The 24,912-nt window shown below is 37.5% G+C and overlaps 1 protein-coding gene across 1 annotated transcript in view; it reads left to right on the top strand.

Moving 5' to 3' along the window:
- The first annotated feature begins 17,429 nt into the window (after nt 1–17,429).
- CAMK1 (calcium/calmodulin dependent protein kinase I) overlaps nt 17,430–24,912 on the top strand; it is a 339,090-nt gene continuing 331,607 nt past the window's right edge. The window contains exon 1 of the mRNA XM_053720980.1: nt 17,430–17,558. The gene's annotated coding sequence lies outside the window, so the exon portion shown is untranslated. The remainder of the gene's footprint in view (nt 17,559–24,912) is intronic.

Below are 24,912 nucleotides of genomic sequence, written 5' to 3'. Positions count from 1 at the left end.
TAGAACTGTGTATGCAGATGAGGAGAAAGTAGCTACAAGCTGGTAGTTTAAGTTGCCAGAATATATATAATTATATATACATACTTGCTAGTGTTGGATCTTATATGCTATAAATGACCGGGAAGGTAATTATGACCTTTGTTCTTTCCTTTTAGATATAACAGAGGTGAAAACGGGAACACGGTTACTTTCCAAGAAGAAGACTATTTTTTAAATTCTGATCTAATGTGTTTTATATTATTGCATCTATTTAACATGTGTATACTATGATCTCATGCATACTCTTCTCTTATAAGTTAATGACAGTTGCACAATGCTTCTATAACTAAGGTGACTTAGCCAAAGTTATCTAGTAGGTGGATGGGTTTTACCTTTTTATTCTGGTTGGGCTAATAATTGGTTGCCTTTATCCCTTTTGGGTTTACATTAAGAACCAAAATATGAAGAATTTCAATGCATACCACTATCATTGCAAGCTATTAGAATGTCAGCATGGAGACAGCAACTTGGAGTTAAGAGGGATAAGAGAAAGTAGGCATTTTGGTTAAATAACATATGTGTTAATAGTAAGGGTGATAAATTTTGTTTTTGTTTTATTTGGGGTTTAGTTAACAGTCCCAACAAGATAAGTTTGATTTCCAGTTTAATCTGTGAAGACTCTGTGGATATTGTGTTTATCAGTGAATTAGGAGTGGCGTGGATGTATAGAGACAATTCTCAGGAGATATGTGTAGGTATTTGATCTATCTCCATAGGGTAAAATATACTTAAAACACCACAATCAAATAGTTACTTGTGACAATTGGCACAAAGTGATCAGCCGACCGTCATTGCCTGTGTTCTGCCGACCATCATTGCCTGTGTTCAGCCGACCATCATTGCCTGTGTTCAGCCAACCATCATTGCCTGTGTTCAGCCGACCATCATTGCCTGTGTTCAAGAACTTTCCAGCGAGAGGATTTTATCTGCTGTTTCTGTCTGTGCACGTCAATGCCTGTGTTTTTTCATTTAAGATCTTTTCAGCAATGGGAATTTTATTGCCACCTGTGAGTCATAAGAAGAGGCCACACCTCTGGATACAAAGCTCATCTTTTATTGTGAGAAGTACTGCAGCTGAGAGTAATGGGAGTTCTATGGAATAATGGGTCTTGTTGTGGGGCAGGTAATGGTGAAAGCTGGGGAGAGTTGAGAGGTAAATGTTTTATAAATGCTTGTTTATGACGTAAGTCAAAGGGTGGTTTGTATTGATTATTCATCACTAATGATTTATGTCATAAATTAAGCATAATTATCAATAATTATTATGCAATTTGCTAGAGGGTCCACTGGGGGCAGTGTGTAGAATTCATTTCCAAGCAGTGACATTATAGACCAGCCTAGCTGATATAGTACCTCCCATTTTTAGAGTAAATTGAGGGATTTGGAAAAGGCTTGGTCCCTTCCACCATGAGCCAGCAAGGATTAAGGATTGGACTTTATGCTGGGCCCAGCTAGCAGGCTGGGCCCTGTAGGTTAGAATTTGTACTGTTGTGAGTATTGTTTTGATTCATGGTTGTGTTTATTGTATTGTAATATGTTATCACTGTGTCGGGTATTGTTTCTGTCTTTTGTACTAGTCCTTTTAATATGGATTACCAAGTAAATTGTCAATTGATATTATACTGTTTCGTGTGTTTTTCTTCCACATATTCGACCATAATACCAAGAACTAAAAAATATTAATGTTGCAATTTGGTTGCATATTAATTTATTTATTGATATTCATAAATTATTGATGCCTAACGTAACACTTCCTCTGAGCTCAAGGGATAAATAGACTGAATAGTCCCTCTGGCATAGACGCAAAGAATTGTTCTATTAATTGTTCTTCAGTTAAATATCCTTCAGGTATTAGCCCAATTATATTATTCTGGAATCCAAAAGTGTAATAACTTGATTCCAGCGCATATCCTATGGTAGTTCCCTTGGATAAGGTTATATCCTGTGGGGTCATGTTATGCACAATAATATGTATTGGAATAGTTCCAATATTTACCATAGGAGTATGGGTCATTGTTATACCCAGATTTTGCATTCTATGGGAGAGGCAAATTAGTGTTTCAGAAGTTTTTAATTTCTGACCTCTTTTTACCTGTAAGGATAAGAGGAATTTATCAGCCCCAGCAGGGATTATAACATTGTTAGACGCCTGCATATTCACAGCATATGGCATTTGCTGGTTTGATTTCAAGGCTGCATTTTCATTCTGAAATACTTCAGGGTCCCCCTTTAACCTGCTCCAGAGGCAAGAGTTAAAGGGACAGTCTACCATAGAATTGTTATTGTTAAAAAGACAGATAATCCCTTTATTACCCATTCACCAGTTTTGCATAACCAACACAGTTATATTAATATACCTTTTACCTCTGTGATTACCTTATATCTAGGAACCTTCTTCCAGCCCCCTGATCACATGACTGTGACTGTTTATTATCTATTGTCTTAAATTTAGCATTGTTTTGTGCTAAATCTTAAATAACCCCCTGTGCCTGAACACAGTGTTATCTATATGGCCCACGTGTACTTTCTGTCTCTTTGTGTTGAAAAGAGATTTAAAAAGCATGTGATAAGAGGCAGCCCTCAAAGGCTTAGAAATTAGCATATTAGCCTACCTAAGTTTAGTTTAAACTAAGAATACCAAAAGAAAAAAGCACATTTGATAATAAATGTGAATTGGAAAGTTGATTAAAATTAAAAGTCCTATCTGAATAATGAAAGTTTAATTTATACTAGACTGTCCCTTTAATCAAATCTATTTGTATGGCATATCTATATAAGATATCATTGCCAATGTATATTTGATTATGGGGAGTATTTAAAACTAAGAACAGGTGCTTTGCTGATTTATTACCTATAGAGATAGATACTAAACATTTAGCAGTGACATTATAGCTTTCAGACCTGTCATCCAGGCCGTGGACACAGTGGTCTAGGGGAGAAAGATATTTAATCACTTTAGGTTCAGCGATCTGCGCTAATAAGCCTTTGCTTATATATCTAGCTTTCTGTTTTAAGTTCAATTTAGCATATTTGGTTTTACCAAGGTCATGCACTTGCATAGGGATAAATAGGTCATCCTTAACTCTCTCAATCCCTGCAAGGTATTGAGTGTGGCCTCCCCCTTCAGCGATTTTATGGTCCCTCTTGTGGAGTGATATGGTTAATACATCGCCATCTAAAGAAATATTTGCTATCTTTCCAGGCGAAATTTTAAAAGTATTATCATCAGAATCACTTAAAGGAGTCTGATCATCTATTTGTAGGATAGTGATTTCAGGTATGAATGTCATTCCTGAAATGAATCTCCACAGCATCTGGCTTCTCTTCCACCACATGACAGTTATGTCGGGTGCAAGATATATCGGATCGCTCATAATTAATAGGCCTTGTTACTTGTGACCAAATTACATTATTTATGCAATCAATTATGGTGCTTAATCACTTCAGGAGATCACTACCAATTATTAAACGATCAGTTGGCAGATCCACTATAATGACAGGGTGTCTTATGAGCCTGTTCCCCAGTTTAAATTTTAACCATGCCGTACCGTAGACTTTGAGAGAGTCGCCCCCAACACCTATTAGTGAACCATCAAATTATTTTATTTTAGGTTTGTGGGGTGTTAGCTCATTTAGCTGTGTGTAGTACCTGTGGGATAAAATAGTTGCCTGAGACCCAGTATCAATTAATCCCATGATAGAGTTGGAGACTAAATCCTGGAGCTCAGCTAATACATAATATCTCCCTGCAGTTTCTACCATTTCACACATAAAATTGGCATTATCATACATCTGTGAGCTTCGCCACGGGTTACCTGAATCCGCCGTGTTACCTGATGCAGAAGAAACTTCATTTTTACCAGTCCATCCCTTTGTAATAGGATCGATTGGGTTCCTGTGTACTGCATCTGTGGAAATAAGGTTAAGAGAATGCTGCAAAGAAAAAGATTTGTTAGAGTTTCCCGGCTGAGGTTGCTCGTCATCACAGCTAAATTGTCCGTTTCCAGTCTGTAGGTAGAGAATATGATTAGTACCATTATTGACATTTATCATTTTATTTGGTATCTCTCTCCCCCCTCTCTCAGGTAATACTGCAGTATTTATGACTGTGCCTGTGGCCCACTGCTGGCCACTGGCTGTACCCCTAAAAAAGGATTATTAGGTTGCTGAGCTGTAAAAGCTTGACTCATATTCGTAAATAGCGTACATAATTGACTAACTTGCGTAATTAGTTGGCCCACTTGAAAGCTATCTTTACCCATGGAATGATTTTTTGATGTCCCAGGGTATTGATTTCTGGATCCTTGGGATCCCTCAGAATCATAGCTATATCTTCTATTTTGACATGGTTGTCTTTGGGGTTCAACTTGTTCAGCGTTAGTATTTTGGGGAGCACTATTTACTTGGGGTGTCTGGTTACCCTGAGAGTATTTTCGCCACTTTTGGTATTTATTCTTATGGGGATACCAATTATTTTGTGGGCATTCAACTCTTTGGGAATAATTATTTACCTGGATATGCCCCCCATTTTGAGTATATTCTCTCTGCACCTCAGCCCGTGATGGGGGAGGGGCAGAGTTAAAACTTTGTGGGGAAGGCCTGTTTTCAATTAGACTCCAAATTGAGGGATCTAGGTGACACCCTAGTTTCTGCCATCATTTTGGGACTGGGTTTTGGTTCCCTTTTAACCCTCTGTTCACCGGACTGCTGAATAGAGTATAACTTTGTACTCTCTTTGATCAGCCAGTCCAATGAGCAGTGCTCATCAAAATCTCTAGCTAAATTAACTTTGATGTGCACGGACAATGTTTCAAAAAATATTTTCACAAATTCTGGGCTTTAAAATATGGGGTAGTCTTCGGCCATACTGTACGCACTTTTCAGTACAGAAAGGAATTCTATAGGGCTTTGATTCGCACTACATTTTAAAACGTATACAGCTATTTTCGCTGCAGTTTTAGTGCGATATTGCCTGAATTCTTTTCTGCACAGTCTTTTTGTTTCATTCCAGGAATGAATATTGATATCCTTTAGTGAAGCAAAGAATTTGTGATATGAACCTTCAAATACCCAGGGCAGAAAGTCAATTTTTGACTGCTCATTTGTGACATTCATTATGGATAAAGCATTTTCATAGGTCTCTAAGTGGTCGATTATAGAATTGGTTCCCTTGTTGGAGAACTTAGGTACTGCATAACTTAAATTTTTTATTATTTTAGGGGTGTCATATACCATATTAGACGTATCTCGGGCTTTCCTAGGAGCCTTATTTTTGGGGCTGGAGCATCTCTTATCTGCCCTATATTCACTATGGGTAGACCCCACTATGTACATTAGTACTATGTGGGCAATTTGGGTAGGTAGCTCCGCTCTCACTATTCACTACTAGAGATGCCCTCCCCCTCCTCAGCTGAGTTATAGCAGTTCCCTGAAATTATATCATGAGGTGACTGTCTATTTGGGAAATTTACTTCTGACCTAATAGGGGTTCTTTGTTTAAATTCTTCCCTAAATTTTTGCAATTCATTCCTGATGTAATCTTTAAGGGAGTTAGAATTATCTGCATTATCCTCATTGCTAATAGAGGGGTTTTCATTATGATGATACAGCCTTTTTAAACCACTTAATTCTCTCTGTCTTTATGCGAGTTGTTTATTTAACTCTTGTATTTTGGCTAGTAATTTTAGGTTATGCTTATCTAAGGCGGCCAAGTCTTGAGAAAACTCATCAATTTTATTTTTGGCTATATTTAAATTCTCTTTGCATCTGTGTGAGGAGCGAATACTATCTTCTAACCCCTGTAATTGCAATTCCTTCTCTATGAGGTATAGCAACATTTCGTCAATAATGCATATTATCAGGGGCCAAGATTTTAGTATTAGTTCATCACGTTTTTTGAGATTTTTGCATTGATTAATTTTTAACAATTCTTGGAATAATGCACTTTTTTTCATTCCACCTTCTATCATCAATAGCAATATTTTTATCCTTAATTGCAAGCATATCCATATAATCATTTAATTCACCCCCTCTTTTTAATGTAGCCTATAATGTCCATCTTAAGGACATCTCCTTGAGTGAGGGGCAATCTTGGGGAACATATTTCAACACTATGTATAGAATTAATTGATTCACTTCTAGTAACAGACATTATTATATTGGCTTAGTATTTAGTAAAATTAAAACGCTAATACAATTTTGACCAATAAGAAGAAAAAAAATATTTTCAAAAATATTAATGTTAATTTTGAGATATGAAAAATTAAAAAAAATTTTTATTAATTTTTCAAAAATTAATTTTTAATAATATATATATTTTTTCAATAATAATTTCTATTTACTACAAATATATTATATCAATATTAATAATATCTCAGCAGTGTGCCTCCAAATAATATGTCAGTATATGGCGGGGTTATAATACAATATGTTTAATAATTATTCTTTAAAATAAATCCCCAATAAAATGCATATACAAAACAATTAAAATTAATGTAAATTCCTAAAGTCTTTATATTAGCTAAAATTTATAGACACATTGCATTATATTTATAGGAACCAGGTTATGAATCAAACTATACACGTTTATGCTGTTATGATATGCTATACAAAGATCATAAAGATTACCTTATTCACAATAATCTCCCAAATCAGAGTTGCATTTAAATATCACAATGAGATGCCAAGGTATGGTTTGTTAACTTCCAGACAAATATACTTAAGCTATTTAGCCCACAATTGATTCTATACAACTCTAATTAAAACACCAGAAGTTATATATATTCTTAATGTAAACAGCCAGTTTATATGCCAATTTATCTAAGCTGAAATAAATTCTTAATTATCTACAATTAAGACAAATTCTAAAATATATACATGTATATATATTTGCAAAGATAAATTATTAAGCATACAAAAGACAAACTTAAAACTATACAGGACAATGAATGCAAGCTAAAATACAAAGTGCCCTTTTAAAATTACTAACTGCAATTTAGTTATAGTTACCTAATACCTTTTATTTAAATATTAAAATATAGAATAGTCATACAATATAACATAAGTCAATTTAGTATTCCAATCTTTTCAAGTATATTCAGATCACCTCATATGAATAAAAGTTATTGCATAGATCAAGAAGTTAGTCTCAGTTTTTTGCTTAAAGTGATTGTGTCCCAAGTATGGCACATATTAAATATTTGAAAACTATATAGATAATTTGTTATCAAACGTACATAGGTTAAGACATTTTGAAATCTTTTTAAAACCATGATTTACATTTCTAGTTTGTCTGGAAATGAGGATGTGTATTGTAACTCAGCAGGGACAATTTAGCACTTAGATGAGGACAGCTGGATCCTCTGAACATGTTTGTAGATTCAACCATTCCCACAGACGGACCGTCTATTCCCCACAGGGGGCCTGTGACTTCCTTACCCATCTTGGGCAGGAAGCCCATATATGGGCATATACCTCTGAGGGTTTCAACATGCTAATATTTACTTTGAAGTGGCCCACTGATCTAAGAAATGACTGCCTGAACTAATTAGACCAAATGTTTCATTGATGAATGAGAGAGGGGTGCTGCCATATCCCTCTAAGCACATTGGGCAAGGAGTCCACATCTGGTTGCCCCATCCCCTTAGGGAGACTATCCCTAGGGTCATATATACATATTCAAAACAGAAAGAGAAGCCGTCTGCCAGGAATGAACAGCAGCATCAATAGCTTATTCTATGGTGCGGTTGCCACCTGGGAGTAGCTTCTTTCTGCCCAATTGTGCTTTTCACAGAGGAAAACTTTCCTGAGTGGCACTGGCCTTGTGGGCAAGCACAGAAGTTTTTCTAGCTTTTGTTCTGTCTCAGTTGAATGTGTCTCTATATTTTCTTGTTTGTATGCAAATTACTCTTGGGTCTCCCTATGAGTAAAAAGGGGAAACCAGACGTGGACTCCTTGCACATATGCCCTAGAGAGATGCAACTGTACCTCACTGATGAGACCCAAGGGAGGCCGAAATGTACGTTTGGGGTTTGTTGTTTTCTCTTGTTCAAAGAAGAATTGCCTGGCACTGAAGTGCTTGACTGTCGTTGGGCAAGGGTCAGATTGATATGCTACAGGATATTTTTTTCTCTTTAAAAGGCATAATGTGCTAAAAGAGACTGTACACTGAGTGGCACTGGCCTTGTGGACAAGCACGGAAGTTTCTCTAGCTTTTGTTCTGTCTCAGTTGAGTGCGTCTCTATATTTTCTTATTTTTTTTTTTTTTATTTCTTTATTTTCACGCCAGTAGTGTACAATATTACAAAACAAAAAGCAAGAATCAAGAAAAAAAAGCACACACGCTTTATCCTTTGCACCACACAGGGCCAGATCTTCAAAAATATAATTACCAATTCAACCTATGTGGCTACATACTTATTGCTAACAAAAAAAACTTCATAATTGTGCACAGTACTGGATTTTCAAGCAGTTTTAAACCACAAACATACAAATCCCATACAGAATAATACTAACAACTAAAACAACCATAACCTAAAAAAAAAAAAAGAATTACATTACAAATCTCTCTCCCTGCCCCCCCCCCCCCAACAGTTGGCCTAGGGGCATATCCACTCTCCCCTTAGGTTAGACTCTAATATAAACACTGAATCTCTAAAAGGGGAAATAACCAACTTCCTGGTGTTAATATCCAGCGACTTAATATAGATTTCCCATTTAGCAAAAAAGGCCTCTATGCTTATTTGCATTTCCATTTGAATTTTAATCTGCTCTAAAATTAGCTGATAATGTATACCTTTCTTGAATTCTGCAAATTTGGGCTCCTTATGAGATCGCCAGTTTTTCAAAATTATTTTCCTACCTATAAGAATAACCGTATTTATTAATAAAGGGTTCCACCCAATTTCCTTATACGTTGTTAGAAAGAAAACATTCTGGCATGTGATATAGGTATGTCGTTGGAGGATTTTTGTTAACCAAAATTAAATTTTACCCCAAAATCTCTGAATCACCGGGCAGAACCAAAACATATGATATATATCAGCTAGGACTAATTTACATCTAATACAACACAAGCTATCTCTTCCTTTTACCCATGATGAGAGAGACTTCGGGGTAACATATACCTGATATAAGATTTTAATTTGTTGTTCTCTAAAATATTCCCCTGTCATGGCCTTTGCTACTCTTTTAACCAAATTAATCAGAAGCTCTGGCTCTATAGAAATAACCGAACACTCCCTCCATCTTAAGGTTAAATATCTAATATTACTCAGATCTTGATTAACTAATAAAGCCCCATATATAGATGAGATAGAGAGTTTCCCTAGACTAAATAAGCCAAGAATTTGTTTAAAGGCTTTATTATTCCACTCCAAATCTGGAGTCTTCAGAATTTGTTCAGCATAATGCCGAAGTTGCAAAAAAGCGAAGTATTGGGAGTTAGTAATGCCGAATTCCATTTTACACTCATTGAAAGTGTTAACTCTATTCTCCGATATATTAATTATTTGAATCATATACTTAACCCCAGCATTAGTCCACTTCCCAAATCTTGAAGAATCATATCCCTCCGAAAACTCTGGGTTCCCTCTAATTGTTAAATATGGAGAGACCCTAAAGTTGGAACCCGTTCTCGCACAGAACTTACGCCAAGCCCGTATCGGTTGTTCAATAATTTTTATTTTTTTGATCCATTTAGGAATTTCAGTTGGTGACATATGAGCCAAGGCTTTAAAAGAAAACGGTGCGACTAGCCCTTCCTCTATGTTATATATCGAGAAGTGATCTGTCTCTAAGAACCAATCTACCACATACTTCATATTAGCTGCTAAATTGTAAGCTTCGAAGTCCGGGATGGCCATTCCCATCCCCTTCCTCCCAGCTGACATGCGCCTCATGGCTATCCTAGATCTACTGTTCTTCCAAATAAATTGCCTAATGTGTTTATTGATTATCAAGCTATCCCTCTTTGCCAAAAGAAGAGGCATAGCCTGAAATACATAGAGAAATTTAGGTAGTGAGATCATTTTTATTAGCTGAATCCTACCAGATAAAGACAGGGGCAAGTTCATCCATATATCTAAGTCTTCTTTAAGTGATATAATAAGTGGGAGAAAGTTTAGACTATACCACTTCCCTGGGTCGCATGAGAATTTCAAACCCAAATATGAGATATATTCTTTTGCTTCCATGAAGGGAGTTGTAGGTGAATCTTTATTTTTAATCAGCCACATTATTTCCGATTTACTCTTATTTATTCCAAAACCTGTAAAGGTCTGATATCTATCCAAGGCATCAACGATTAATGGTAAATTATTTCCCAGATTTTGTGTAAAAATCAGCACGTCATCAGCATAAATTGCTTGCTGTATCTTAGATTGTCCTATATCTATTCCTTCTAAGTATTCTCTAAAATAAATAGCTAAGGGTTCCAATGATAAATTAAATAGCAGGGGTGAGATAGGGCATCCCTGCCTTGTCCCTCGTTGTAAATTGAATTTATCTGAGAGAATAGAATTAATAACTAGAGCAGCCTGGGGTGTATTGTATAGTAATGCGATAATATTCACAAAATTACCCTTAATCCCAAAGTTTCCCATAGCGGTAAACATATGGTCCCAGATCAAAGAATCAAAAGCCTTCTGTGTATCGATAGATATAATAGCAGCGTCCTTAGCCAGAAATGACCCCTCTTTCTTTGCTATATCACAATAATTTATTGCAAGTTCTAATTTTCTAATATTTTTTACCAGCGTCCTACCTTTCATAAATCCAGTTTGGTCCGGATGCACAAGTGGACCAATGGCTATCTGCAATCTATTCGCCAGAATGTGTGTTAATATCTTGTAGTCCACATTCAACAAGGAAATAGGTCTATAAGACTCAATACATTTCAAATCCTTCCCCTGTTTTGGTACCAGTACAATCCTGGATTCATTAAAGTATTTAGTTGGGCCATTCCCCTCTATAAGAAAGGAGTTAAACATATCCCTTAGAATAGGGATAATTTTATCCCCAGTGATCTAATATAACTCCCCAGGAATATCATCGGGTCCCGAAGCCTTATTAAGCTTTAATTTATTAATAGTCTTACTAATTTCTTCCTGGGTTATTGGGGTGTTCAACATTTCAAGATCTTCCTTCTTAACTTGGGGGAGCCTAATACTTCCCCAGAACTGCTCCTTGTTACTTTGCTCAATTTTTCTCTCCCTGTACAAATTTTGAAAGTCCTGTTGAAATTCCTTAATAATATCCAATGGCTGGGTGATAACTTTACCTTTCACTTTGATAGCCGTTATGTTTTTACTTGATTTCTGAGAATTAATCATTTTAGCTAGGAACTTCCCTGACTTATTACCATACGCCATAAATTTACTATTGCGCCTCGTTTCTGCTTGTATTTCTTTAGCTATACACCAATCATCCCTCTGTTTCTTAGCCTCTAGATATTGGTTCCAGTTCTCACTGTTATTATTCTGTGTGTATCTTTGAAATTTATTCACAATCTGATTCGTGAGTTGTAACCACTGGCTATTGTTTATTTTTTTCGCTTTAGCCAAATAGGCTATTATTTCTCCTCGAATTACTGCCTTAAAGGCTTGCCATAATATCTCTATATTCTCGACAGATCCCTTATTTTTGTCTAGGTATTCCTCCCACTTACTTGACAAAAAGTTCCGAAATTTCAAATTTGTGTATAAGTAATTTGGGAAGAACAATCTATTGTTTGATAGTTTATTAGTGCTAATTACTAATGATAGCGAGATTGGCGCATGATCAGAAAGGGTAATTGGCATTATTGTTGTTTTTTTAATCAGGGTGAACAAATTCTTACTGATTAAAAACATATCAATACGCGCAAGGGATTTATATGCTTTGGAAAGACAACTGTATTCCTTACTATCTGGAAAAGTATTTCTCCATATATCTAGGAGATCTAAATTATAACAGAATTTTTTAAATGTTCTAGTATCCCTATTTCCGGAATGCTGCTTCCCGCTTGTTGTTTCCTGTCTATTAAGCCTGATGCAACCATATTCCAACCCCCCCCCAGAATAATATTCCTATCTGATCCCATCAATTTATCCTGCAGCATTTTCCAAAAAACGTTTTTTCTTTTCGTTTGGGCCATATACATTACACATTATAATTATCCTCCCCTCTAGTTCCATTTCCAAAATGATAAATCTACCCTGTGGGTCCATTTCCTTTTTCACGATTTGGTATTGCAAATTTTTCCTAAACAAAATGGCAACCCCTTTTTTCTTATGGATAGCCGGGGCATAAACCACTTCTCCAACCCATCCCCACTTCAACTTCTGACTTTCCCCCTCATCAAAATGCGTTTCTTGCAACATACCTATGTCTATTTTAAGTTTATTCAAGTGTTGTAAGACAGCTTTCCTTTTTATTGGAGAATTAAAGCCACCAACATTCCAGGAGCCTATCTTATACCTCCCACTCATTCGGTATTCAGACATGTTACACCCCCTACTCCCAACCTGGTCGGAGGGGGTGGGAAGCAAGCGAGAGAGAGAAAACAAACAAACAAACAAGACAAAAAAAAAAAAGTCCATTCATCCATCCAGAATCCACCCCCTCCCCACCCAATCTCTTAACATAGTATTCAACCAATCCCTTATATAGTTCTTCTAACAACAACATACTAATCCCTGACCTATGATCCATCCTATTCTGCTATCAACACACTTATCCTCAACTGTATCCTTCTCTATCACCTAACTTCTTCTAATAGGAATTTTTCTGCTTCCTGAGGATTATCAAAGGTCTTAAACCCATCTGGAGTTTTAATACTTATTTTAGCCAGGTACAGTAATCTAACTGTTCTACCTTCCTTTATTAGTTTAGAGCATAAGGGTGCGCACAGTTTCCTCCTGTTAGAGGTTTCATAGGAAAAGTCGTGAAAGATAAGGCATTTCTTATTTTGATAAAAAGCCTCCTTCTGGGGCCTATATGCCTGTAATATCCTTATCTTATCCTGATAATTCAGATACCGAACAATAATCGGTCTTGGCCTAGTTTCCCCAATTTCCTGTGTCCTGGGCCTTCCAATCCTATGGGCACGCTCCACTATCATTGCCTGCTTGTCTACTGAGATTTGTAATAACATAGGTAACTGAACTGCAGCAAAGTGCAAGAGATCTTTTTCTAACAAGTTTTCAGATATTCCAACAATGCGCAAGTTATTTCTCTGTGACCTATTCTCGAGGTCTTCAACCTTATCACTTAAGGATTTGACTTGTTTTTGTATAACTGATAACTCTCTATCTTTCTCAATATCTCTATCCTCTAAGTCCGAGATGCGCTGCTCAACTAAACCAAGCCTTGCAGAGATTTGTTTAGTTTCTTGTGAGATTACCTCTACGGTGTTTTGAATTGCCTCAAATTTAGGTAGGAAAAGAGTAGTGATTTGTTTCAACAATTCAGTATTTGTTATTAAGTCTGGCCCTGATTCCTGTGAAATTTCTGTGACTAACTCTGTACTGCGCCTAGACTGCTTTTTTTCCTGTTGCCTTCTCCCTGTCATGGCTTCTGTTTTATTGTTAGGTATTGAAGATATATATTTATCCATAGGGAATATATAGGAGGGGAAAAGGAAAGTGATAGTTCAATCTCCCATATGTATTTACTGTCAGTCTTTGAACATACGCCTCAGCTTTGTTTTACTCTAACCCAAACTCCAAAATTTACTACTGCTATGAGCCTAAATAGTATCTACAAGTCATGTTATAGACAAAATGCACACCAGTATTAATTTGTAAAAAAAAAAAAAAAAAAAAGCAGTGTTTACCCTACAAGAGGAGAGAGAAAGTAAAATACCAGAAATTACCCTGAAAGAGGAAAGATGAAAAACATGAAAACACAGGCAATTTACATACTATCTTGCAATAAATACTACAAATGGAAAGTCTTCCATGAATTATGTAGAGATACTAAGAGAGACCAATGATTACCCTACAAGAGGAGAGAGATACTAACACCCCAGAGATTTCCCACAGAGAGGAAAAATGGGAAAGATGAAAAACAGAAATACATAGGCAATTTACATACTATCTTGCAAAGAATACTACCCATGGAGAATCCTCCATGAGTTCTGTAATATATTAGTACTTGATAAGTCCAAAACTAGTGCCGGCTTCACTCAGCCCTGTTTTCTACCAAAGGAAAGCAGCGTTGTTCTTGCAACTGTATCCTTAGATATTCAAGGAGATTCTTTCTTTTCTTCTGGATTCCAAGATCTCTGGACAAATAGATATAAACAAGAGAAGACCCCACATGTGTGTATCAATATCATCAAGTGTGGAAAGAGGGGAAGGGGGAAGCACAGGGTACTCACAGATTTTAACGGCACTCAGATGTGCCAGTAGTTGCGGGCTGGGCCTTTAGCAGCAGTCCAGCATGCTGTTTCTCTCTAGGCGTAGTTACTCCTCAGTTTATACATGCAAGGAAAAAAAGAAAGAAAAAAAAAACAGGGCCGTCCCTGTGTAAATCCGTTTAAGCCAAATACAGAGCTAGATCTACGTGTACAGGGTACTCACAAAAACAGCGGCACTCTATTGTGCCTAATGATGCTGGCTAGGCCTTTCACAGCAGCCTAGCACGCTGTCTCTCTGCCGCTCCTTCACCAGTGCTGGTATAAAAAAAGCGGCACATCAGAGTGCCATTATAAGCAGGCTGGGCCTTTTATAGCAGCCCAGCACGCGAGGCAACCATCACTCCCCTTGGTATTATAGTGTATTTTATGTTTTGTGGTCCTTTTTCTCTGATTTTTTCCACTTTCTTATCAGAGGGAAAGTAAGAGCAAAACAAACACAGGGCACTACTTTTCAGGCAGGGATGGGACGGTGGGGGTTTTCCCTTATTTCCACAGCGCCTTTTCAGGGGGTAGATGGCTATGCTGATTATGCCAATCTATAGTCCTCTATATGCACTGAGTGTGCTTGTCACTCACGGCTCAGGATACTGCGAGTGAGAGGGGGGAGCGGCCAGAGAGGCAGAGAAAAACTATATGTGGCAGCAGAGTTATAATTAATTTAGCAGTATTGTATATACAAGGGGTTGAAACTTATAGCCCCCAGGTTATACTCTTGCCGTCTGATACAATAAGCCCCATTCAGAGATATATAAATCAAATTCTTACTTACCCTCAGGCCGCTTCCCCCCCCGCCCACACAACACCCGCCTAGTAAGTGTACTGCGCCACTTGTGGAAGCCGGGGAGAGGAACCGCTCGTCTGCTGGTTGTGGAACCCGGCGTTGGTTGCGGTCTCCTCGCTCCCGGTGTCCTGAGCACTCCGATGGGCCTCTCCACTTCCTAGCGCGTCTCGCGCGCTATCCTCCAACGTGCTGCGTCAGTACGTAGGACCTCCCCCCCCATATTTTCTTATTTTACCTACATGGCCTGCAGGTCCAGGACAAAGTTGAAAATAAAGATTAAAGGGACATAAAACCCAAAAAAATCCTTTCATGATTCAGATTGAGCATACAATTGTAAACAACTTTCTAATATACTTCTATTATGAAACTATTTTCATTCTCTAGGTATCTTTTGTTGAAAAGCAGGGACATAAGCTCAGGAGCGTGCACGTGTCTGAAGCACTATATGGCAGCAGTTTTGCAAAAAACGTTTTCCATTTGCAAGAACACTAGATGGCATCACTATTTCCTGCCATGTAGTGATCCAAACACCTACCTAGGTCTCCCTTCAACAAAGAATACCCTGTGAACAAAACAAATTTGATAATAGAAGCAAATTGTAAACTTTTTTAGAATTGTATTCTCCGTCTGAATCACAGAAGACATTTTTTGGGTTTAGAAATAAAGATGCTGTCATGGTCAACTTTTTCTAATCTGTGTTAGAATCTAATGCTAAACCAATGATCATTTAAAATCATTCATAGCAGCTTTCATTCCTAATGGATGCTGTATAATTGTTTATGTAAATATATGCTAATGAGCTTGGCCAGTATTTTTTTTATGGCAAGAGGCATATAAATGAAGCCACAAATCACCAGCTAGCTACCAGTAGTGCAATGTTGCTCCTGAGCCTACCTATTTATACTCTTCAGCAAAGAATAACAAGAAAACAAAGAAAATGTAATAATACAAGTACATTGGAAAATGCCATGGTCTCTCTATCTATCCATCTATATATTATCCATATATAATCTATCTATCCTATTTATATATTAACTATCTGACTATATATCATATATATGTCTGTCTATCTATCTATCATATATCTATCTATCTATCTATCTATCTATCTATCTATCCTATCTTTATAATAACTATCTATATATTATCTATCTATCATCTATCCTATCTATATATGATCAATCTATATATCATTTATCAATCTGTCTATCTATCTATATATTATCTATCTTCTATCCTATCTATATATCATCTATCAATATCAATCAATCTGTCAGTCTGTCTTTATCTATATATTACCTATCTGTCTGATCCTATTACCTATCATCTATCATATCTATATATCATCTATCTGTCTGTCTATCTATATTTATATTTAATCTATCCTATCTATATATCATCTATCTATATGTCTGTCTGCCTATCTATATCTATATATTATCTATTAGTCTGAGCTACCCATCTATCGATCTGTCTTTATTATCTAGCATCTATCTATCATCTATCTTTTTGTCTATATAGAATGTATCTTCTTATCTATATAATATCTAACTGCCTGATCTACTTATCGATCTGCCTGTTTTAGCTATCAATCTAATCTAATCTATCTACAATAGCTCTCTATTATCTATAATTCTATGTCATATATTACATAGAAAGTGAGTAGGTGAATACTGTATTGTAAATATTCTTTAACAGTACATCTTGTAAAAAATCTATTATTTAATGCCATTACTTTTTAAGTAATAGGATTCTACCTTTATTCAATTGGATTAACTCTTTAAGTAATAGGATTCTAGATTTAAGAGGGTGTTTAACGACATCGACCTAATAGGATAAAGTCTAGTAGACTTCGATGTTTACTTAGTGAGTTGAAATATTTATTGAGGAGGATTTTATATTATTTGTAGAACTTTGAATCCGCATATTTACATCCTAATATCATAAATCCCCGGCTGAGTGACGTCCCCCTGAGCTGCCTGCTGGTGTCCCTGCTGCTGCACCTCATCCGCCACTGCAGGATCCTTTAATAGAAGCTCCTGCCCAAGACAAAAGCAAAGTCTTTCCTCTAGTATCTCATTGGCTACTATACTGTTTATTATTCAAAGCCACGCCTATCTTTCTAGTAACCCCTCCCACTACCATAGTAATTACGCCCTATTACCTGCTAGATCCCCCCACTAGTCTGTAACACCGCCTCCAATGTCCGTAGCCCCGCCCTGCATTGCTGACATCAGCCCCGGGCAGGGAGGGATGCGGAGGATTTGCTGCTGCTGCTACTGACTGAGACTCAGACACCGCACCGAGACACCGGGCCGAGGTAGCAGCGCTTGAGCGAAGGTAGGAACAGCATGAAACCGGTGCCAGTTTGTAACAGGTGGTGTGAGGTGATGTCAGTCTCTGTAATACTGTGCCTGAGATTGTAAGAGCACAGTCTCTCTGTCAGTCTATACATAGTGTTATGGTATCACATCAGTCTCTGTCATACTGTACCTGAGCATGTGAGAGCAGTCTCTCTGTCAGTCTGTACATAGTGTTATGGTATCACACCAGTCTCTGTCATACTGTACCTGAGCATGTGAGAGCAGTCTCTCTGTCAGTCTATACATAGTGTTATGGTGTCACATCAGTCTCTGTCATACTGTACCTGAGCATGTGAGAGCAGTCTCTCCGTTAGTCTGTACATAGTGTTATTGTGTCACATCAGTCTCTGTCATACTGTACCTGAGCATGTGAGAGCAGTCTCTCTGTCAGTCTGTACATAGTGTTATGGTATCACATCAGTCTCTGTCATACTTTACCTGAGCATGTGAGAGCACAGTCTCTCTGTCAGTCTGTACATAGTGTTATGGTATCACATCAGTCTCTGTCATACTGTACCTGAGCATGTGAGAGCAGTCTCTCTGTCAGTCTGTACATAGTGTTATTGTGTCACATCAGTCTCTGTCATACTGTACCTGAGCATGTGAGAGCAGTCTCTCTGTCAGTCTGTACATAGTGTTATTGTGTCACATCAGTCTCTGTCGTACTGTACCTGAGCATGTGAGAGCAGTCTCTCCGTCAGTCTGTACATATAGTGTTATGGTATCACATCAGTCTCTGTCATACTGTACCTGAGCATGTGAGAGCAGTCTCTCTGTCAGTCTGTACATAGTGTTATTGTGTCACATCAGTCTCTCATACTGTACCTGAGCATGTGAGAGCACAGTCTCTCTGTCAGTCTATACATAGTGTTATGGTGTCACATCAGTCTCTGTCATACTGTACCTGAGCATGTGAGAGCAGTCTCTCTGTCAGTCTGTACATAGTGTTATTGTGTCACATCAGTCTCTGTCATACTGTACCTGAGCATGTGAGAGCAGTCTCTCTGTCAGTCTGTACATAGTGTTATTGTGTCACATCAGTCTCTCATACTGTACCTGAGCATGTGAGAGCACAGTCTCTCTGTCAGTCTATACATAGTGTTATGGTGTCACATCAGTCTCTGTCATACTGTACCTGAGCATGTGAGAGCAGTCTCTCTGTCAGTCTGTACATAGTGTTATTGTGTCACATCAGTCTCTCATACTGTACCTGAGCATGTGAGAGCAGTCTCTCTGTCAGTCTGTACATAGTGTTATTGTGTCACATCAGTCTCTCATACTGTACCTGAGCATGTGAGAGCAGTCTCTCTGTCAGTCTGTACATAGTGTTATTGTGTCACATCAGTCTCTCATACTGTACCTGAGCATGTGAGAGCAGTCTCTCCGTTAGTCTGTACATAGTGTTATGGTGTCACATCAGTCTCTGTCATACTGTACCTGAGCATGTGAGAGCAGTCTCTCCGTTAGTATGTACATAGTGTTATGGTGTCACACTAGTCTCTGTCATACTGTACCTGAGCATGTGAGAGCAGTCTCTCCGTTAGTCTGTACATTGTGTTATGGTGTCACATCAGTCTCTGTCATACTGTACCTGAGCATGTGAGAGCACAGTCTCTCTGTCAGTCTATACATAGTGTTATTGTGTCACATCAGTCTCTGTCATACTGTACCTGAGCATGTGAGAGCACAGTCTCTCTGTCAGTCTGTACATAGTGTTATTGTGTCACATCAGTCTCTGTCATACTGTACCTGAGCATGTGAGAGCACAGTCTCTCTGTCAGTCTGCATATGGTGTCACACTAGTCTCTGTCATACTGTACCTGAGCATGTGAGAGCACAGTCTCTCTGTCAGTCTGTACATAGTGTTATTGTGTCACATCAGTCTCTGTCATACTGTACCTGAGCATGTGAGAGCACAGTCTCTCTGTCAGTCTGCATATGGTGTCACACTAGTCTCTGTCATACTGTACCTGAGCATGTGAGAGCACAGTCGCTCTGTCAGTCTATACATAGTGTTATGGTGTCACATCAGTCTCTGTCATACTGTACCTGAGCATGTGAGAGCAGTCTCTCCGTTAGTCTGTACATAGTGTTATGGTGTCACACTAGTCTCTGTCATACTGTACCTGAGCATGTGAGAGCAGTCTCTCCGTTAGTCTGTACATAGTGTTATGGTGTCACATCAGTCTCTGTCATACTGTACCTGAGCATGTGAGAGCACAGTCTCTCTGTCAATCTGTACATAGTGTTATGGTGTCACATCAGTCTCTGTCATACTTTACCTGAGCATGTGAGAGCACAGTCTCTCTGTCAGTCTATACATAGTGTTATTGTGTCACATCAGTCTCTGTCATACTGTACCTGAGCATGTGAGAGCAGTCTCTCCGTTAGTCTGTACATAGTGTTATGGTGTCACATCAGTCTCTGTCATACTGTACCTGAGCATGTGAGAGCACAGTCTCTCTGTCAGTCTGCATATGGTATCACACTAGTCTCTGTCATACTGTACCTGAGCATGTGAGAGCAGTCTCTCTGTCAGTCTATACATAGTGTTATGGTGTCACTTCAGTCTCTGTCATACTGTACCTGAGCATGTGAGAGCACAGTCTCTCTGTCAGTCTATACATAGTGTTATGGTGTCACATCAGTCTCTGTCATACTGTACCTGAGCATGTGAGAGCACAGTCTATCTGTCAGTCTATACATAATTTTATGGTGTCACATCAGTCTCTGTCATACTGTACCTGAGCATGTGAGAGCAGTCTCTCCGTTAGTCTGTACATAGTGTTATGGTGTCACATCAGTCTCTGTCATACTGTACCTGAGCATGTGAGAGCACAGTCTCTCTGTCAGTCTGCATATGGTATCACACTAGTCTCTGTCATACTGTACCTGAGCATGTGAGAGCAGTCTCTCTGTCAGTCTATACATAGTGTTATGGTGTCACTTCAGTCTCTGTCATACTGTACCTGAGCATGTGAGAGCACAGTCTCTCTGTCAGTCTATACATAGTGTTATGGTGTCACATCAGTCTCTGTCATACTGTACCTGAGCATGTGAGAGCACAGTCTATCTGTCAGTCTATACATAATTTTATGGTGTCACATCAGTCTCTGTCATACTGTACCTGAGCATGTGAGAGCACAGTCTCTCTGTCAGTCTATACATAGTGTTATGGTGTCACACAAGTCTTTGTCATACTGTACCTGAGCATGTGAGAGCACAATCTATCTGTTAGTCTGTATATGGTGTCACATCAGTCTCTTTCATACTGTACCTGAGCATGTGAGAGCACAGTATCTCTATCAGTCTGTATATGGGGGTGTGAGGTTACAACAGTCTCTGTCATATTGTTGTGATGGGCATGTGAGCTCACACAGTCTCTCTATCAGTCTGTATATGGGGGTGTGAAGTTACAACAGTCTCTGTCATATTGTTGTGAAGGGCATGTGAGCTCACACAGTATCTCTGTCAGTCTGTATATGGGGGTGTGAAGTTACAACAGTCTCTGTCATATTGTTGTGAAGGGCATGTGAGCTCACACAGTATCTCTGTCAGTCTGTATATGGGGTTGTGAGGTTACAACAGTCTCTGACATATTGTTGTGATGGATATGTGAGCTCACACAGTATCTCTGTCAGTCTGTATATGGGGGTGTGAGGTTACAACAGTCTCTGTCAGACTGTACCTGGGCATGTGAGTTTCAAGGAGTATGTCACTATTCTGTAAAACAATGATTTATGAGATTATAATAATGTAATTAAAAAATATGTATGTAATGTCCATTTAAAAGGACATTAAAGTTTGTTTTTTATTTATGCACCAGAAATTATTCATTTTTTAAAGGATTACTACTGTTATTTTGTTAAAAAAAATATGCAATGTTTTGCAGGCCCAGTACACACCTACTGATAAGCCTCTCCAGTGTTGTTTATCTTACTTAATTTGCTGGGGCCAATTAGGTACAGTTATAAAAACATGCTCCTAGACATATCGACGAATAGGAGGGTTAGGTTTCTGCATTTAAGATTAGACGTTCTTAGGAGAGTGGCAAAACTGCAAATTCCAGTTTTAAATTACTGGAAAAGCATGGGGCTTTAACCTGCTTGAGTGTATTAAATCATTAACAAAAAAACTCCCTTTTACCTTTATATTGGAATTTGAAATAGCTGATTTTGTCTATGTTATCCCTACCTATACTGAAAGTATTGGCTATTGGCAAGCTATGTAAACACAGCCAGCCGAAGAAATTACACTCCGAGTGGGAGAAATAACTTTTTAAAATGTTCATTTGCAATTGTTCTTAATAACGTATTGTATAGAGATCATTTAAGTGATGAGATAAGGATGCCTGATCTCTCTGCAAGCTTAGCGTATTTTGATGGGTTGGGGTTCCAAAAAGCAAACCCAGCTATTTAATTTACAAAATTAAATATAAAGAAGCAATTTATCATCAATTTTATACTCTGCAGCTTGTAAAACAAGTTGTTGGGAACACATTAAGGGGAAAACTATTTTACAGTACACAGTGTCCCTTAGGGAAAAAAACACCCTTTATAATTTCCTGTTTGCATTCACCAGTAATTCACAGACACCAAGGAAGAGCGTTTGTCAATGAATAAATGCTTCAAGGCACAAAAAAACATGTCTGACTTGTCTCCCTTTACCCTATTTTTATTTAGTCATGTGATTTTTTTTTATAGATTTATGTCTTTAAACTGCCTGTTAATTATGTGTTTGCAGTTGTATTGAAAAGTAATGGAGTGCAGCGTATTATATGTATTTACCATTGAATAATAGACCTGAGGAAATCCCTATACATTAACCACTCGGTCTGTAGTTATTGTACTTTATAAAGCTAGAGCAGCTCATGTATTCTTTAGTTTTCAGTTAAGAGAGACACGAAACCCACATTTTTTTCTTTGAAGATTCAGATTGAGAGTCGATTAATAATAAAAAAATAAAAGCCAGCTTACTTCATTCTCTTCGTAACCTTTGTTGAACAGCATACCTAAGTAAGCATGTGCCTGGAATTTAATATAGCAGCAGTTTTGCTTTTAAACAATGCTATAGATTGTGCACACATTGATGCCATACAGGGCAAGTGTATGTTAAAGGGACAGTCTACACTAAAATTGTTATTGTTTAAAACTATAGATAACAGCTTTACTACCCATTCCCCAGCTTTGTACAACCAGCATTGATATATTAATATACTTTATAACATTCAAACCTCTAAATGTCTGCCTGTTTCTAAGGCACTATAGACAGCCTCTTAATCACATGCTATTTTTTCACAAAAGGAGACTGCTAGTTCATGTGGACCATATAGATAACATTGTGTTAACACCCAAGGAGTTATTTAAGAGTTAGCACAACACAGTACTAAATGCAAGTCAATAGATAATAAATAAATAGTCATGTGATCAGGGGGCTGTTTGAAGAGGCTTAGATACAAGGTAATCACAGAGGTAAAAAGTGTATAATTATAACTGTGTTGGTTATGCAAAACTGGGGAATGGGTAATTAAGGGATTATCTATCAATAAAAATTATATTGTAGACTGTCCCTTTAAAAGCATTGATGCAAAACTACTGCCATATAGTGTGCCAGACACATGCACGCTCCTAAGACCACCTATATATGCTTTTCGTCAAATAAAAAAAATTAAAATTGTATTCTCTTTCTAAAAAAATGTTTGGTTTCATGTCCATTTCTCACGTTAGTTTTACTATATTGTGCTTGTTGGAGTGCTATGGAATAGACTTTGTATTTCACTTTTTCTTTGTTGATTTGTGTTTGCTGCTCTAAGCAATCTTTGTCTAGTTTGTAGCTGGTTTAGACCATTTGTGGTATTGTGAAGACAGCCTATTTGCAGAAAATTGTTTTTTGATTTTTTTTAAATGCAAGGTATTTTACAGTAAAGGCAAGCAAATAAATTATACATATGCACAATTTTTTTTTACTATGATTAACTAAACATTTACCCTGTATAATAACGTCTTACAATCAGCAATGTCCCAATATATTTATAAAAGTGCACATGCAGACAAATGCTCACTGCTAGCCACCAAACCACTCTTGAATCAGTCTCAGTCTACAGCACTCAATAATGGTTTAAAATACTAAGTGCTGTGGACTGTGACTGATTCATAACTAAACATTTCCATCTCAAATTGTTTGATGCCCCTTTAATTTAAACATGTGCCCTTGCCCAATATGGTATCTTGTGACAGGAGAGTAGAATGGGACATGTAAATAAATCTACCATGCACATGAAAGCCTAACAGTGAAAGATATTATTTTTTTTGCACACAAACAGAAAATGAAAATGAAATTAAACTGAGTTAATGAAATATAACTTTCCACATATTTGTAAAGAAAGTACCAGTGGAATGTGTTTAGAAGAGAGAGTCACATCAATTGAGCTTTAGTGAATATTCACTAACTGGGGGCAGTGCTATATTTTTCTTTGCATAAATGTTTTGTAGATGATCCATTTATACAGCCCATCTGAAAGGGTTTTTGTAACAATGGATAGTTTTGCTCATTTTTTAATAACATTGTGCTGATTTTCAGACTCCTATCCAAGCCCCAAATTATCAGATGTAGACCCAAGTCTACAGATTCCAGTTTGTAAAATCTGTCTTTTTCATATGCAAGGGAGGTGTCTGCCCTTCCTGTTATCCAAGCCCCTTTCACTGGGTGTTCCAGCCTAACCTCATCAACAGTGCTAAACTGGGAGCTTCTAAGGAAGATTTTTAAAGATTTTATACTGAATTTTTATATCCGTAGCTGTGCATATTCTTCTTTATAGTAGTGTCTATTACATGCAGTTATATGAAAATTGGTGTACACTGTCACTTTAAACTATATAGGGTACAGATACAGGTAGCCCTCAGTTTACGCCGGGGTTAGGTTCCAGAAGGAATGGTTGTAAATTGAAACCCAGTTTATAATGTAAGTCAATGGGAAGTGAGGGAGTTAGGTTCCAGGCCCCTCTCAAAGTTGTCATAAGTAACACCTAATACATTATTTTTAAAGCTTTGAAATGAAGACTTTAAAAGCTAAACAGCATTAAAAACCTAATAAAAGAATCACACAACACAGAATATATAATTAAACTAAGTTAAATGAACAAAAACATTTGCTACACAGCATTATAAACCTAATAAAATAATCACACAACACAGACTTCACTTGCATTTTTCTGCAAACAGTTCTTTCTATGCATTCCAATCTGGACTGATTTATAGACAGGAAGATCCCTGTTGCTTTGAAATCTGCTCGATAGCTCAGGTCTGGTTAAACTGATTAATTTCAGGTTGCTT

The sequence above is a fragment of the Bombina bombina genome, chromosome 7 (genome assembly GCF_027579735.1).
Source record: "Bombina bombina isolate aBomBom1 chromosome 7, aBomBom1.pri, whole genome shotgun sequence".
Taxonomy (NCBI): domain Eukaryota; kingdom Metazoa; phylum Chordata; class Amphibia; order Anura; family Bombinatoridae; genus Bombina; species Bombina bombina.
This window is presented reverse-complemented; position numbering and strand designations above follow the sequence as displayed.